The 18,322-nt window shown below is 45.2% G+C and overlaps 1 protein-coding gene across 1 annotated transcript in view; it reads right to left on the bottom strand.

Moving 5' to 3' along the window:
* LOC128887947 (uncharacterized) overlaps positions 1-18,322 on the bottom strand; it is a 478,906-nt gene that overhangs the window by 97,710 nt on the left and 362,874 nt on the right. The gene's annotated exons all lie outside the window — the stretch shown is intronic.

Genomic DNA, 18,322 nt, shown 5'->3' with positions numbered 1-18,322 from the left:
GTATAACATTTGTGAATTATTTATGACGATTGTATGCAACGTACCGAACACAAATTTTTCATGGCAATTAGAATACTCGTGAACACCTTACGTAAATTTGATCATGCAACTGACTTTAACAATTTCCTGTTAATAATATCCCAGTATAGAAAATACCGATACATGAATTGTGGCTCATCTAGCAATCGGAAACGAAAACCACAGATTATTTCATATATAACTTTGGTCGAAGCAAGAAGAAATCGAAAAGCTCCATAATTCACAATCGCTACCTGGGTGTTGTCTGCGCACCAGATCAGCCATTACATACGATCCTCCTTCGTCACCGTGGAGTCGCGGGCTCGAGTCTTCAGGCTTTCGAGGTTTATTGGCCTAATTTAAATAACGGGCTACAAGGGGGTGCTATCTCGTCCCGTCCCTTCCCCACTCATCCTGGCTTTCCACGGGCGGCTTTCTATTCAGCAGGCCGAATCTCCGCGTCGCTTCCCCGCCAGCTTTTTCCACCCGTAGTCTCGTCAGCGCCCGATGACTGAAGGATTTACGGACTTTTATTGCGCGGCGCATTTATCTCGGTGCCGGGCTCGCTCATGCAAATTAAGATCTCGCTGCTCTCGAGGCTCGTAGACACGTTCGTCGGGCATAATACGAGCCTCCCCGCCGTTGAAACAGAGAAAAGGAGCTTTTGTCTTAAGTCTCGCGCGGCCTCAACGCGCACAATGCCCGCCTTTGTCGTGCTCTTCGCTACCGAGCTTCGTCTCTCTTCCTCGACGTCGATCTTCCCCCGTCGTTCCTCCTTCCGTTCTTGCACGCGTTCCCCGCGTTCTTCTGCGAATCGGTTCGTTTCTCGCGTCTTGCCCGCCGATTTGCACGGGGATGCGAGCCACGCCGAGCCAGGGGGCCTTTGAATTAGGATCACTCGCAGGAATCTCACTGTTTCAACTATTATACCGTGTCGTGGGCGGCTGACTGTGATTACAATTGTCAATTTTGGCAGTAGAGGTAGTTCGAATAAGACTGGATGCGTTCTCGACTCTGGAGAAGGGAAAAAAACAGAGTGGATCTATACGAACCCTGTACTAAGTGTTCCCTACGTACACTCTCGGATTGTCCAGAAAGTTCGTGACAATTTTTAAGAAAAATTCAAAGGCACGTTTGAATTTTGATCAGTCTCAGTCAGTCTCATAAACAGTCGTACTCTTTCCGTACTTCGTTCGTTTCATTATAAATATGTACATGAATACACTTTACACTTGTGTATATATCATGAAAAATTTATTTAGAAACAACAAACCTATCGTTTAATTTAGACAAATTCCTTCGATAAGCACAAGGCGTACGAATATTTATAGGACTGTATATTTATTGAATTACACAAGTACCATTTCGTTCCACGACCTTTCCACCTTTTAAGGGATGTATACATGTTATTTGTTTCCAACCCTTCCCTGTACCACCAACCAAAAGTCAACACGGACTTTTCAAGCAACCTAATACGAATAAATTTTGCTGTCGATAGATATTTCTTTCCAGTATATTTTTACATTTTCTATCGATCTAAAGTTTGTCCCTGAAAAGCCAGACAAGTCCGGTGCTATCGACTCCATCGAGCCAGCGGCCGTAAGTAGACATTGTCCGCAATTACCATGGGTCCGTGTGCATGACGATCATAATGTATGCATCACCGTTTTCCGTGACGGTCTCGTCATGTGTTCGGGAGGTCGTCTCGGCAGCTCGCGAGGTATGCCACGCCATATGACACAGGGCGAGGATCCTCGAGGGTGTTCGCACGCGTTAGTCTGGGCTTCGACGAAGGAATGTTTCCGCGTATAGCACGTGGTCGCGCGCTCTGGCTCGACTAATCGGCCTGCATATGGACGAAAGGATTGTCGCAGGCGGCAACGTCGGGGAAAATTAAATGCAACTGTCGAGGGTGAACGAGCACCGGTAATTCCTAGTCCTGTGCCGTGGGCACTGTCAACGTGTGGGACGGGTGGTGGTTTCCCCTAGGGTCGGTAAACGCATCATACGGCTGCGAATATAAATACCAGCGTCGAAAGAAGGGGGTGTCGGTCGATTGGGGATCGAAACGAATGTGTCATCCGGATGGCTCGTGTTCCGAAAGCTTTCAAGGGATTCGACAGCGATGCCCAACGCTGACCGATCGGTCTTCATGCCCGACTAATCCTCAAGTATTCGCGCGAGCGCGAAACCCGCCACCTCTACGCGCCTCGATTAATACGTTTCCCCGCTCCCGTTGCAATTCCTCGCGACTTAAACTCGTCAAACACTGGTCTAGCCGTTTAATTAACGCGTTATCGGCCGGCTGCCCCGACCACCGTCAACGGAGAAATAGTTTCGAACAGGGGTTTCGATTTAAGCGTGGAAATCGAGCCGGCAAAGTTGAATTTACCCCGATCACCGGGCTTCCAGCTGCGTATTACTCCAAAACGGTGGACCGGGTTGATCAGTTTTCGAGAATTGAACGCGTAGGGTACTCGATGCTTGGCTGTTTCATTAGAATGGTGCAGCCTGATGCAACTCTCGAATGACGAGAAATAAAAGTGGATCGTTTGTTTAATGTGTAATAGTACTTATATGAAAAAGAGCATTCTTCGGGTAAGAGGATTTTTGAATTTTCTCTTATAATAAACGAGTTATCGATAATGTGAATGAAACTGCGTTTAGTTTAGCAGCTGAACACGAAAAATACTGATTATTATTCCATTTACGAATCCATAAAACGATTAACTCCACCAGTCCCATAGTCACATAATTGTAACGTTACTGACGATTATTTTTTGGCTATTCTTTCTTATTAATTTTATATACCGTTACATGAAAGTATTTATACAGAAGAAAAACTACATTTATATTTATACATTCTACAATATTTATTTGAATTCATCACATCGTTGCATCGCATTCGTCGGCTTTTTGTTTCACGAACATATGAAACTGTAAAATAATTCTGATGAAAAGAAGCAAAGTGAAAGGGTGGATCAGCAAACAGTAAATGGCAAACTAGCGTCACGATGATTGGAAACGTAACTTTGCACCGGAATTACGATTTCGTGATCCAAGACGCGGTGGCAACTCGTTGTGCAAACTCAATTACCAAATCCGCGACTCATTTCGAGCTGACAACCGATCGTTCCACGGAACATGACGCGAAGACAGTTAGTATGCGTTTCGTGTTTATTCGTCGCGGAAGTCGCGTGGGCGCAACGATTCCGCGGACGTCGGTCTCGGGCGTGCAATTACCGCGAGGATAAGTGAAATGAATGCGAAAGGAGCGACAACCTAACGCAGAAAATGGACAGGAGAAAGGTGGATACGAGCAAGATTAAAAAATAGCTTGGTCGGTGTAAACGATTACCTAATTTTTCCAGAACAAATTACAAATTTTATATTTTTAGTAGTATCGCCGTTTGAATAATATTAAAATACATTGATATAGTGTATTTTAATATCGGTATTTTGTATTTTGAAAAATTCCACTTGCATAGCTGATAAATTTAGACAGGCCCCGGGATGTTGAAGAAGAAGAACGTCACTGAAACAATTCTAAGGAGCTCATTCGTTCGTTGTCAAGTGTGCTAATGCCTTTAATCTCGACCACGAAGATTACTGTGCGTAGGTAGCCACGGAAAGCGAAGAAGACAGCGCGTCCCGTTGTGGCAACGATCTTCGCAAATCGGATGTTAACAGGCGACACTTGACGTCACGCTGGAGGCGTGCTGGCTCGCGATTCTTGCCTCGGGAATCGTGCAAAGATTGTCAACACGTTCGAGTAACTAGGAAGTGTGCAAGATTAATTGCAGGGAAACGAAGACAAATAGCGCGAGTGTTCCAATTACGGAGACGCGCTCAGACAATCGTCACTTTGAATGCTAACGGGACATTCCGGATATTCTATCTGGATTACAACATAAATTTTTTAATTCTCTTTGATCTCTTCTCTTTCAATTTTTTACAAATTTCACTCGAGCCAGAATCTATACCGTGAGCATTTTTATTATAAAACTGAAATAACTTCTGAAAAAGTTCCACATCTTCCACGATACTTAGGAGCCATTTCTTCGTACTCCAATTTAACGCCGAGTAATCAACTTCCAAAGCTTCAACCCTTTCTTCCTAGAAGGGAACGGAGTGGACCAATCGGTGGCTCGTTAATTTATATTCATTAGATACAAATTGAATATTGTGTTATTCCGCGATGGGGCGAAGCATCCCCTAAGGCCATTCGCCCCCGCGCTATAGCGCATCGCGTGAGATTCTACCGCGACAGACTTGACGGATAGGCCATAGTCGCGACGATAATACGTTTCGTCGTCACCAGGACCTCTTATCGATAACGCGGGATCTAAATTGCGACGATAATACGAGCCCGATAACGCGAAGATGATCCAGCGAAACTCGAGGAAAAAAAAAGGAATCGCAGATTTATTTCGACAGCCGGATGGTTATCGACGCGAGACTCCCAGAAAGTACCAAACCGTGTAATACGTTCGTCTCTCGGTTCCAGGACAACTTTTTGCGGCTATCGTTCCCCGGGGGAAACAGGAGGTCGTGCGTGCGTTAAAAAAGGCAATGCTTCCGTTCGTTATCGCGAATACATCCATTGCGTTCCTTTCCCGTATTATCGATAAAGGTGAATCGAGAATTCTACGGTTCGAGCACTCTTATAAATCACGGCGAATGCTTCCATTTGCTGTGGCAGCTTTTCGATTGGACACTCCTCGCTATCGACATTTTCGATTTATTTCATTACTATGATTAGTAAATTACACAAATGGGCCGCTCGCGGCACGAATCGATTAACTCCACTTTTTGAAAAATTTTAAATTTAAGTGTCAACGCACTTGGTATAGTCGCAAACTTCCTTGAATAATAAAGATTAACACCATTAATCGAAACATTTTTTTCAGCCATTGAACAAGAAATCATTTATTTCAGAGACCATTTCATCGCATTTCTCAACCTTTTATTTCGTGGAGTTAATCGATTTGTGCAACGAACGGCTCAAATGTAAGAGGGTAGTTCATACAATCCTGAGGTTTCTGAAACATCTGTCTTTGGTGTATTGTATATGGTATATTGTACTCCTTTTGTCAATAATTAAGTATATAACCAAACACAGAATCTTGATTCGAAGGATCGCACATATACAGAATATTTGAGCCTTACTTCGATGAGCTATATTTCAAGAAGCATCCTCCACCCAATATTTTTAAAGACCACTAAACAGCCCTTATCCAAAATAGCGAACCTTTCCGAAACAATATTTCCACGTAAAAAAGATGGAATCTCGATGAATGACCAGTCCCAAACGTCGACCGTCGGGGCACGACGCGTAACGTCCGCAGTAGCCGAAACCGGATCGGTGGATCTCTCTCGAGGAGGAACACGAGGTAGGTAAGCGGTGGGACGGAAGCGGGGAGAGGAGGACTCGAACAGAAGTAGACAGAAACCGCGAGGAGGAAGGTAAACGACTTCTCCGACGTAAAAAGACGTCTCGATGCTATCAGCCGCTGACCCGAGCATCGCGGTTCGTTTGATTATACGTTCCGAGCAGAGATTGTAGCACTGTTCGAGGGGACGTCCCACCCTACCCCGCGCCACGGAGTGAAAATTACGGCAATATACGCGAGACCTAACCTCCTCCTCCTCCTCCTCCTCCTCCCCACCCCCCGCGAGGAGGGCCCCTTTTGTTGCCGCTGCTGGTCGAGGAAAGACGTTCTTTACGGGTGAGCATAGGTTCCTCGCTTCCTGGATAATTTCAGCCCTTTTGTGCCGTGCGTACGACTCGTGGGCGTGCGTCACCCCGCGGAGGAGCCACACGAAGGAACGCGATGGTCGTCCTCGTCGTCGTCGTCGTAGTCGCGTGTGCACATGCGTGCGCTCGCAACGTGTTATGAAACGCGAACGTCACTGCCCTCCGCGGACTACCTTGCTAATGAGGGGTTCTTCCGTCTCCCCCTTTCGGTTTCTCTTTTTCCCTCCCGTTCCCGTCTCGCTTCGTCCTCCTACGTTCCTGTTCCGTCCTCCTCCGACCTTTTTGTTCGTGCCCCGATGCGCCGTGTCGCAAACTTCGCGGAACGCGGTGCCCACTTCGCGGAAGAGCCGACCCGTCGCGCAGGGTGCGACGGGGTGGAAATTGGGTCGAGATGCTGCCACTTTCGAGGTTCCTCCTCGAGGATCACCGCTGCTCCCGTTTCCGGGAATTCGACAATTTAATAAAATATCCCCCTCATTTCTCAACAGCTTTTCCAATTCACGCAAAATATCGCATTCGCTCTTATTTGAATACATTTATCTTCCTTCCAGGAATAATTCTTTTCTCGAGACTGAAGCGACCCGAAGACGTTCGTGCGTCGTCGAATCGTCCAAGTATCGCGAATAACGTGCCCGCTCATCGCGCGCCACCTGGTCAACAGCTCGCGTTTCGTACTTTACACGGACATAAAGTAGAAAATCATCGATGTCACGCACACGTGACGTTGTTCTTTTCACGAGGAATCCGCGAGTCACGCATACGCGACACATTGTAGCGAGCGTGTTAAGGATCCAGTGATTTGCGGAGGATTTATTATTTCGTGATTGCTCACGCCAGCAAGTACGTTTGCGTTTGGAGGAGAAGGCTGTACGTGTATTATGAGAAATTCTGTTACATCTGGCCCTTCGGAACGCGATCTCAGGCCAGGTTCGAGTGAAGGTACTCGTATTATTTCTCCAGGGAATGAATGCTAAATTCCTGTTTCCCGTTTTCTAAAGGGCAGAAAGAACCGATACTTCAAAGAATCTTTAGTGCCTTTGGCGGAGGCAATACCCTTTTGTTCTGGTTTCGTTCCATTCAGGAAGGGTCGATGAAAGGATTGAAAAAAGGGTCCGACAAAGGTGGTGGGCGTGCGTGGGTCGTATCCGCGTCTTCCTTTTCAATAAGACGTAATCAACATTCGTAAACATGCAATCAAAATGAATACATACAGATTCATTTCGCAGTCAATGTCCTGGAGGATCGTCAACCTGTCAGTCACCGGAACTCGAAGTGTCAAGCTCTAAATTGTATAAAATTATTTAATTATACCTTTCTCGTTGCTTTCATTTTATTTTTTAAAATACTACGCCACTTATAAATATTTCAAATTATCCACGGCTTAAATTATTACATCGATCTACAACGAGTTGTCCAGTGGCTAATTGCAAATGTGTGGAGAAAAAAAATGGTACCCTCACAAGATGGGATCGTGCCCAAATCGAAGGACACCTTCGTGCCAGACCCGCCTTACTCGATGTTATTTATATCACTAGCAGCTTTCTTTAATCTAGATCCCACACGATCATCCTTTCTAATTAACGTCTGCTGGCTCGGCCGAAAAAAGCCCCACGATCAGCAGAAGAAGGAGAGTCATTGGTTCGATAAGGGAAAAAGCTTTCGTCTCGAACACTTCGAGAAGGTTTACCCAGGTGGCTGGTCGACCTCGAGCCAGCCCTAATTGAAGGGAAGTTGCAACCATTGCAGAAATGATTAAACTCTTACGAGACGGGAGCCGAACGGCGAGTGGAAATACGTGCCACTCGGCTTAATGGTGCCACGATGACGTGTCTCCACCTATCCTCTGTAATAATTGTTTGTCAGCCATTACCAGCCTGATGATACCTGTACTCGTTGCGGGGCGACACGATTCTCTTCACCCCGTCGCGCTGATTACGATATAATCGACCGCTATGCTCGAAACGAGCGGTCCCTTTTCGAAAGGTGTCGATTCGCAAATTGCAACGTTTGTATTCTGGACGACACTTGGCAGCAGAGGGTTACGAGGCAAATTAGAGTATAGAGCAAGGCCATGGAAGGAGGACTCGGCAGCTGGGAAGCTTGGAAAATTGTTTGATAACAGGCTGACGTCGTATGTGTCGCAAAGGGACTCTTAGACAGGTGCAAGTCAAGGAGTGAAAACCTGAGGGATGATCACTTGGGTTTTGAGATTCTCAGAATGGATTCTAAAAGAAAAACATTTCCCTGTGCACATATATATAGAAAATATAGTAGACATAGAAAATAAGGCATGGAAGCTTAAACAGTTCACTCTTAACTTTCTATAAATCATGAACAGCAAAACTTATCAGTGTATCTTTACTATTTTAATTGAGAGAAACCAAGGTAGAAAAATACACGTATTATTATAATTCTGCCCATAGAGACTAAAAGAAGAATCGTGTCTACATCTCGATCGCCATTTATCCTCGACTCGGTGGCCAAACAACCCTCGAACAAGTCTCGCGATTCTAGTTTTTCGACGAATCGAACCACGACGAGACCCGTCGCGTACACACACAGACACCCACGCACACGGCTACACATGCTCGTAAGACGCGTCGAGCCGTGCGTCGAGATACAAGGAGAGAGAGAGAGTTTCGGATCGACACACCCTATCGTGTTACGATCCCGGTAACGAGATCATCCTTGATCTCGGATCGGCAGCTTCCAGAGAAAAGCCCGAGGCGTCGTCGAGTTCCAGTTCCTCGCGTTCGAAGACGAACGACCCCCTCGGGAGGGCCGCAATTTCTCCGTATCCGTGGCTGGAAAATGCTACTAATTATAATCGCATTAGGATCTTTGGCGCCGGTTCTCGTTCGAGCCCCGGCCTGATCCGAATCCTCGTTCGCGTCGTTTCGTGAACCAGTCCCGGGGAACGATGTTTACTTTACCCGTTTTACCCGTCCCACACCCCCTCTCTCCGTGGCTCGTACCCTCTCTTCAACTAATTATGTATCTCGCGTTCCCGTTTAGTCTCCGTCGACGAGCTTCTCGCTTGGATTAGTATCATAATGGTAGCACGGAGACGCGTGATTTATTTATACGTCGTAACGAGCACCTCGGGGCCAGAAAATAAATAATAATCGATCGATGATACACACGCGTTGCGTCTATACGTGTACATTACGCTCGTCGTAAAATTCGCGAATCCTGTCAGGATGAAGCAAAGGAAGCTCGGATGCATCGAACTACCTTATTTTTTTTATATTTGCGATGGTTGGACATGAACATTTATTAAGGGAGAATTTAGAACGATCGGAAGCTCCCTTTCGATGGACATCGACTTCATTTATCATGGATGATTGAGTTTTTTAAGAGCTTAGATTAGTTCTGAAGCGTCTGAGATTGGAGAGATAGAATCGTTTTTGTTTGTATCATCATCCACTCGTATGAAACTGTTAGTCGCTTTTTCTTCCACACTTTTCCTAGCTCGTGATTAGTGTAATTTAGTTTTCACTGTCTTTTTGCGTTACGTCTAAGGCGCACTGAGTTGTCTATGCTCCGAGAAGGACCTCGCTCTTGATGGTCGGAACGTAAATAGCCTCAACAGGCACGTTTCAATTTTCTGTTGCTCGAAAGACCGCATAAAACTCCTTGTCAAACCAATGATTGATTGCATACCGAGCAAAACAAGTTTCCTCAGCCTTGTGTTACTTGGCGACGCGCGTTATATACACCGCGACTCACGTACGAGATTCACTTGTGGCAATGCGAACGAAATTGGCGAGCTGGCTGAATGAAATTTAGGTGCTCTTTATATACGCTACTCTGTTTCCTCTGTAGTCTCTGTTATTATATTAATTTTGCAAAGATATTCAATGTGCGACTTCCCAGGGTAGGTATAGAACAAAGCTTCCAACAACTTCCCTTGCAATTTCAATTCATTTCAAAATTCATTTGCAAACAGAGATTGACGATTTAAAAATTAAAAAAATAATCACTGCATCTCTGCTCGTCGATTTAAAAGGGGCCAAAAGACGCGACATTCGATAACAAAGTTTCTGTGAATCTTCCTGTCAAGTCTCGCTACGTAAAAATTTCTGAAGACCCCGAGGATGCTTGGAAAGTCTTGTTTCATAAATAAAGCAAGACTACGCTCGTGATCGTCGACTTCGTTTCACCTGTACCGTGAAACTCAATCTCGACGTTCCCGATCGAAATCGAAGAACCTGGCGGCTCGATCCTCGAGGTGCTCCGTTTTGCGGGGGCAACCGAAGCGTGTCCCTCCTGGTCGCTGGCGTTTCGCGTGCGCTTTGACCGTGACCACGAAGCGTGGCAGTCGTGCGTGTGTCACTCGATGACTCCTGGCCCTGCGGATCGGTCTCCTACTCCGCCCAGAACGTGCACGCGTTACGCTCCAGCTTTGTCCTATGTCTCTCAGTTGCGGCCACGATCCCCTCGCGCGGACCCAAGCTTGCGCTCGCCGCGGCTACGTCAACTGCAGACCACCGGGGCCTCCTCTTTGCCCTCCTCCTTTCGTCCCTCTCTTTGTCTTTGTCCACGGGGCAGTGGTCGCTGGGACAGGTCAGTGGAACTCTCCTGGTTCTCTCACAAACGAACAGTCAGACGCAGAGTTTGATGAAATGTTGCGACGAATGGTCGTTGGCCTCAGCCGAGAGTTGAATTCGATCGTCGAGTGTTGTTTGATCTTTTAAGGAAAAGATTGTCTCTCGAACAAAAAATTTGAAGAATTCATCATAGTTGATAAGGGTTTCTTTCTTTCCAAAATAATCATCGAAAAGCTGTTGGTATCCTCCGTCGAGCTGTGTACATTTGACGTTGCCAAAAAACTTTCCCACACTCATGCCAATCGTAAGTATATGGATTGAGTTCCCTAATTTACTTAAAAACCGGAACGAACTTCCGAGTCAACTCAACATTATCCCCGCGTTTGGTATCATTAAACGGCGCATTACGTCCCAAAAGTTTCCCAGACAGTGGAAAGAAAGGGAATTACGGTGATGAATTATTGATCCTTTTTAATGTACTCTCATTTTCGCGACAAGACACGTATCGCGAAGTTTCGTAAACGTTCGCACGTACTTGGAGGTACGTAAATATGCGTGAAACGGGAAAAAACATATGCAGTGCTTCAAACGAGAAATTAAACGTAGCAATTCCGCAAATGATGATGCGCTATTATGCTGTAGTGCTTGGATGCGATTGTCAAGTAATAGAGACCATTACGCGATACTTAAACCCTCTATTCCATGAATTTTATTTTATGTCGTTAAACAAAAATTATTTTTTCGGACTACACGTTTAGTCCGAAAAAATTGTACACAAAATTCTTTCGACGAATTGTATAGTGATTTCTTTTACTGCGTTCCCAATCAGTCACATCACGCGATACAGGGTTAAGTATCGCGTGTCTCCGATGAATCATACCCCAATAAACGGGTCTAAACGCGTACAAATGAATTAATAATGCAAATATAATGAACGGTTATCGCGAACTTTTCTAGTCTAACCCATACGAGTCTCCCGTTTTGCGTCGTAAAAGAATATAAATCGATAAAACGCATTAGCGAAATAAGTTAATTTACCTGTCAAAATCACCCTGATTTACTTAGATTTTTCAGTAGAACGCTTAATGATCTATGCACCATGATAAACCAGCCATTGCGATCGTTAAACGCCGTTTTATTGCCATCTATCATGTTGAATAATTCAAACAAGAGGATTTCAACGACGTAGGAGTCGTAATATATTTATTTTACAGATTAAAACATTCCTGATATTCGTCAATTTGTTGTTTCATCTTTATCATAGCTCGATTTTATGCATTTACGACGTACAATGACGTACATTAATAAAGAATGCATTACAAAAATATAACACGTAGAATATATTCTATTAATTATGATAATAATATTAATATTTCGTTTTGTGTAAGTGTATATGATGACAAGGAGGCAGTCTAAAAAGGTTTAATTACAAGAACGGAGTAAAATAAAATTCTCTCGCGAATTTAAGAGAGAATTGTCTAACGATGTTCCGGTTTTTACCGCAGGCGAATGTTTCTCTTTCGCGAACAGTGGCCCCTCTCGTGTTCTTCCTTTTGTTTCTCCTCTCCTCGGCGCGTACGGTGCATCAGCTGCAGCCAGAGCTTTACAGCGTAGCGGCACTGGTAACAGCTACTGACGATTTATTCAAGAGTGAAAATTAGGGTCGGCTCCCGTCCCGGCTTTCGGCTATTACCTCCAACAATTCCAGCCACTGGTCATCATTAGCCGTCACGCTTGTACGCTTCTATCCACGTCAATCGGCGCGTTTCGGCGAACCTCTCGCCCCTAATTAAGCGTCCGATGACTTTTTTATCGCTACAGTTCTTCAACCGATTGTTCCTTCTTGGAATACGCATGTTCCGTAGGTTTACGTGATGAATTACTTAATTACCCAAGTGAAATCTATACATTTTCAAAGAAAATAAAAGTGATACAGCAGCTACTGTTTGGATGCAAGCTAGTCATATCGACATTAAAAGCACTTGTGTATCAAGTTCTGATGAATTGTTTTCTAGAGCCTTAATACACTGCTTCAAGAGTCGAACACCCCACAACGGAGACGTCACCTTGCACCGAACGGCTGGTTAAAAATCGCATCGTCGGTGCCGTCGCGAGCTGGAGAAATGCACGACGAAGTAACGAGATCGAATTAAAAACGAAGCAAGGAGAGATTAGATCTCAACGAGAAACCTCCTAACCGAGCGGTCGCCTATCATTTAATTTACCATCCAATCCCCTCTGCCGAGTCGTGGCGTTTAACAACCGGTGCATCGACCACAGAGAGAGAAAGAGAGGAGCAAGCGAGAAGCGCGTAAGCAGAAGCAGCGGCAGCGACGACGAAGACGGCCGCTGGAACATTTACCGTCGGCTTCTCTCCTTCAGGGGTGGATGACTCGAGAGGTCGGCTCTCTCTTCGTGGGCCTCGACGGAGAGCAACTACTGTTCGCCACATGGCCTCCTCTCCTCGCTTCTGGTGTTCCCTCCTACGTTTCTCTCCTTCTTCCCTGATGTTTTCCTTCGGTCTGGGTCCCGTGTGCCGTCTCATGAGCTCCCGCGAGTCCGCAATTATTGCCAGTATTCCTGGGGCCGACGTGACGTGACACGCTCTCGGCCCATGTGCGCCGGGGTCAGGCTTCGGGGTTAGCTGAAATTATGGGAGGCAGGCGCCTGCCTCCGTCGTGAAACGAGTTACATGTACGCGTGCCGCTGTTTCCGCGACGCTTCCTAGCAGGCTCCCCTTGCGCGCGCAAGGACGAGCGTTTTTCCTCGCAGAAACTCGAGAAAAATCCTGCAATTAGCGAGTAATCCATCGAGTTAATCGGCTCTGCTAGATCAGATTTATCAGATCCCTGGATTATGGCCTGTCGTTTAATCTATTTGTAGATTGATAACGTCGCGATACTTTCATGAGTGTTTACATTGCTGCGTAACTCGCGGACATTCCTCGAGCACCTTCGACGTGAGTCAACTCTGAATAGAATCATAAAGGATACTCGAATTTATCGGACACGTTTCGCCCCTTCCTCCCACGCGAGGGGCCTCTGGAAATGCCGGAGAACTTGCAAATACCTGCACAGGTATTAGTCATCGTGCACTCGAGACTTGCTTCTCGTTGAAATTGATAGAAAATCGATGGAAATTCTATGTTTGGACTTTGAAAACACCAAAAGATGAGCATCTACAAGTATCTCCAACATATAATTGTGACTTAATTATTAGAAGTCCACTGTAAAATGATCGAACCATCCAAGCGGAATGTCTATATCGTAATAATTAAACAGTAGTTCGTATGCATTTGTAATACAAGCCAATATAACAAAAAATATATGCTAAACATACCGGAGAGGTATCCCCATATGCAAAACGAAACATTAATACTATTATATTAACTAATCGGAATACATTACGCATACATTATGTATATTTCGGCTTTCCATGTATTACCATCCTCCATAAATGTAGTCGAACGATACGCGGAGTTGGCAGCAAGGACTCGAAACGCGTCGTGGAGCGATTTGCACCACGGTCGGTGATTAAACGAGCCAAAAACCGGACGGAGCGAGGACGATGCGCGTTCACGCGTCGAGCGGGTTGCGCCGGTGAAAATGTACCTTGTCGGATCAACAAGAACGTAACGAGTTACCTTCAAAGCGAGCAGATAAAACAAGATATTACGATACGGGTAAGAAAGGGCGAGTCGACGACGTTCAGAAAGCGGACTCGAGTGCCGCTTACGTTCGACGGGGAGACGCCTGCGCTCGGTAACGACGAGAAGAAAGAAGGAGGGCGCGGAGAAAGGAGAGGAAAAGCGGAGATTGCCGAAGAGCAAGAAGAAGAGGGGAATGATGTGAGAGGGCAGAGGACCGTGACTCGCCCGTGACATCGCGATTACGCTCGCACACCTGTGCCCGACTCAGCTTCGACTTAAGTCAGCCACTTACTTTTGCAGTCGTCACGTGGTGCAACCGACCGGCCACGCGTCCGCGTCTCGCCCATGATGCAGAATTTTCTGTGCACGGTTGGTACCGCCAAGTTCGATGAATGGTCGTGAACAAATTGGGACGTGTGGAAACGCGGGATTATGGGGTTGTGAACGTAGGGAGTTCTTTGGGGGATCCCGAGAATCAAAGGTTTGAAGATATAGAAGTAACGTTCTACTTAACATGGTTAATGAGAAGATTTCGATGCAAGTTGAGTCATACATATAAGTATGATCCTCTTAGGCCTCCTTAAACTAACTGGTCCTGGCGTCTTTTAATATTTGAGAAAAATTTCATGGGACACTTCGATATAGGAACTGATTTAAATGAAATTTATCGCTAAACCTACCGACGTTCATTTATAACTATTTCTACTGTGATATAGAACAAGTGGCTAGTCTTATTGACACTTTTTTCGAATTAAATGCAATGATATTTTACGCGAAACTGAATTGAATAATGCACGAAACAATTGTATATAATTCATGCATTGCATACAAGAAATCTATACTAAATCTTGAAGATGGTCATTGGACCGATCGCGGTAGAGTTAGTGTTAATTCTTGTGCGTATTGAAAAACAAAGGAGCAAAACAAAAAATAATAATTTTATAATTATTATCTTAATATCCAACTGTATTTCGATCGTGATTCTCGAAGTCATCGTGAAACAAGCTAACAGTTCAGTGTGCAACAATTGAGCCACGATTTCCAGTTTACCGCGAGGCTCGCATTACGGCCACGCGTCCACCCTCGTTCTCGCGAGTCGCGGTATAAATTATAGTGATAACTTCCACCCATATTGATTAATCTCCAACTCCTGTTTCACGACGAGATTAAATCTCGCGACTCCTTAGCAGCGCGTTGTATTCATAGGCTGTTACGTGATGCGTATAATCAGCCGCGCGTTGATCCTCGGCTTTCCACCGAGATGATGAATATAATCCTGTCGCGCGAGCGGCAAAAATGATCATTCTTCGCTCTATACGGTTCCTCGACGTGACCATACGCGTAGTAGTCGTTCGCGAGCCGTTTTCAACTCCCTTTTTACCATCGTCCAGGTTCATTTCGCGTTAAAGCAGTCCCAGGGCAGCCTGGAGCCTGCATTGCTTCGAGTTTATTAGCAGAAGGTGATATCCAGTTCGAGGGAAATTTATTGCAAGGAATGCAACACCTTGGTTAACTATCCGAGAACGATCGTTTCATCTGGGAGGCTACTGAAATAATTTAAAGGGCCGCCGCGAAACATTTCTCTTGGCGTGCGAGACGTGCGAAGGCTGGTCTAGATCAGATGTAGGAAACCAGTCCTGTTTTCCCTGGCACCTCGTAGATTAATTCTAACTGTTACTCCTGGCTGTAAATACGGATGAGGATGATGTGGAAGAAGGCTTTACGAATGCTTCGTGTCGACTAACATGACACATTGAAGCTAGTTCTTCTGTTCAAGTGAAATCTGAGATCTATAAACTGAAGCTAACCATTGGAAGAGACACAAATTAAAACAAAATATTGTTACAAATTGGAGTCTTTTAAGACAAAAACGTATTAAGAAATTATTTAAATCAATTCCTAATCGTTTAGTAGATATTATACAGCGAAAAGGTAGTTTCACTAAATATTAATTTAGAATACGATAAAGTATTTCTGTTCGAACAAATATATTTTTGAATAATGTTCTATCATTTTGTCCGACTCAAAGATACAAATTTGCATTCTACGTGGATACTTTGAAGGACGTATCTAATACATAGGGTGAGTAATATGTCTATATATCCTATTATGTTATATGAAATATACAAATGCATCAAACGTTCTATCATTTTGTTCGGGACTGTACTATACATGAGATTAACATTCGCACTCTTTAACAAGGTGTAACGTATAGCTACAATTTAATGCAAAATTCCTCCACCAGATTTTCTACTTTATATCCACCCATAAAAATCCCTTTTAATAAACAGAAGTCGAAAGATCCTCGTCGCGCAGTCTCTCCTACTTTGCGCGTGTCTCGAAGATCAAGATGAAGAGGATAGGAGGAACGCGGCCGATAAATCGGCGTTAACGCGAGGTAAATTCCGCGGGAATCCGTAGTTCCGTTTCTAATTAAAACGCACGACCTAACGAAGCGTCGTGGAGAGAAAAACGAGCGGGAAAACGGCCAGGGAAGCGCGCGAGCGGAGACGAGAGCGAAGCTGGCGCATGCCACAAATGTGTCCAGCACCGGCTCCTATTGGGTTACAACCTGGCACTCTTCTTCTTCGTCGGCCAGGTTTAATGTTACGTATCGCGCTATGGAAGCCCTAGGCCATCCGCAAAATGGGCGTGCATTCCTCGTACGCTCGCACGTGAACTCGAACGCGGCGGACACCTCGACGAGTTAATCTGGCTGCAACCGTGCTCCCTCCTTTCCGCGTCGCTCCGCCGAGTTAATTAACGGCAGCGTTAAAATTTGAATTGGAAAGGGAAGACCGAAGCTTCTGTTAACCGAGAATCTTTGCGCCGAAGTCTTCTGGACATTTCATTTCTTTGAGTTTAGAGGAAGAACGCTGGAGCTGATAACGAACAAGACTCGACTGATTTCCATGCATTAATTTCAGCAGTCACAGTTATGAATGAATAGGCGCTCAGTCTATAATTTTGAGAGCAGTTTTCAATCCTAGAACATGCATATTGACGTATTGAAACAACTATTGAGTTCACGTGATATTCTTCGAAAATAGCCTCTCCATTAATTAATACCGATAATGGAGGTAATTACTGTATGTCACGTCAACGTCGCACTGATTCGGAGTGGCTATCGATGCATTCGCATGTTAACGTCGACCGTTAATTAATCTTGAAATGAAACGCACACGACCTGTACTCGAATCTCTTCGAAACGACTCCTGTCGCGGTACCTCTAGCTCGACGTTGATGCATTAATCTCTTTTAATTTAATTTTTAATCGAATGAACGCTCCCCGCATGCGAGCTACTAATTGGTCATTGTATCTACTTTAGTCGAACCGTGTGCACCACCCTTCGCAGAACCTCGAGCATAAATGTTTCTCGACAAGACGTATTTATTCTACTTGTTAAACTTCTCGACATAAACTAACGTTTCTCTCTTAAAATTAATTTACTTAGAAAAACTTACTGAAATTGGGAACTTACTCGTAAGTAGTCGGTACAAGAAAATGTCTTGGTAAAGAAGCCAAGCTAACAAATAAAATCGATTACGGCAGAAAGGAAAGTACCGATTTGTTTTGCGAGTTCCCGCGTTCCTCTTTTCAAATAAATTTCACCGATCTGGAAGTTGCGAGCGTTCCACGGACAGCCACGATAAAGCGACCATTTTACAAGGCAAATAGCGGCGGCTTCTGTGCGTTGCAATCCACTTGGAACTGTTCGATCGAGAAACGACGATAATGTAAATTCGGCTGAGTTTCGTAATGAGCGCGAGAAGGCGTTCCGGTGTCCATTCAGTGGCGGTCGGTTAAGCGAATTTCGTCAAAAATCGTCGCGAGGTTACGCCGTTCTCCCTTTCAAAGCGCGGTTTATTTCGCCGGTGTTACTGTATTATTTCGCCAGCTTAATGCCTGCATCCTACAATAACTGGTTGGCCGGTTACGTAACGGCAATAAGATAAGAAATCCCGTAGGGCAGTAAAACTCGTAACGCTCCCGATTGCTTTTAGTTTTCCGTCGGGTTCGGAGAGCTGTTCGCTCGTTACCTCGCAAGCACGTTCGATTTCTCGAGGCTTTTACACGTTGCTGAACAGAGAAAAGGGACGTGCAACGAATCGGGAACCGTGCCGCGACGGACAGAGAGCGAGAAACAAAGAGGCGAAGATAAACAAGTTGAGGAGGCAAAGACGGGGAGAGAAGGAGGCTGCAGGACAGAGAAACCGCCCTATCAGATCACGCTAAAAGTCGGCGCTGCCTCGCTAACGGATAATAGATAATAGCTGTTGGCAGAGCTCCACGAGACGGCGGCGATAGGCAAGATTTTACTCGAACGAATGACGAATGGGAAACAC

Source organism: Hylaeus anthracinus, unplaced genomic scaffold, assembly GCF_026225885.1.
Source record: "Hylaeus anthracinus isolate JK02 unplaced genomic scaffold, UHH_iyHylAnth1.0_haploid 11989, whole genome shotgun sequence".
NCBI classification, from domain to species: Eukaryota; Metazoa; Arthropoda; class Insecta; order Hymenoptera; family Colletidae; genus Hylaeus; species Hylaeus anthracinus.
Note: the sequence above shows the minus strand (reverse complement) of the source record. Positions and strands in the feature narration are given on the sequence as shown.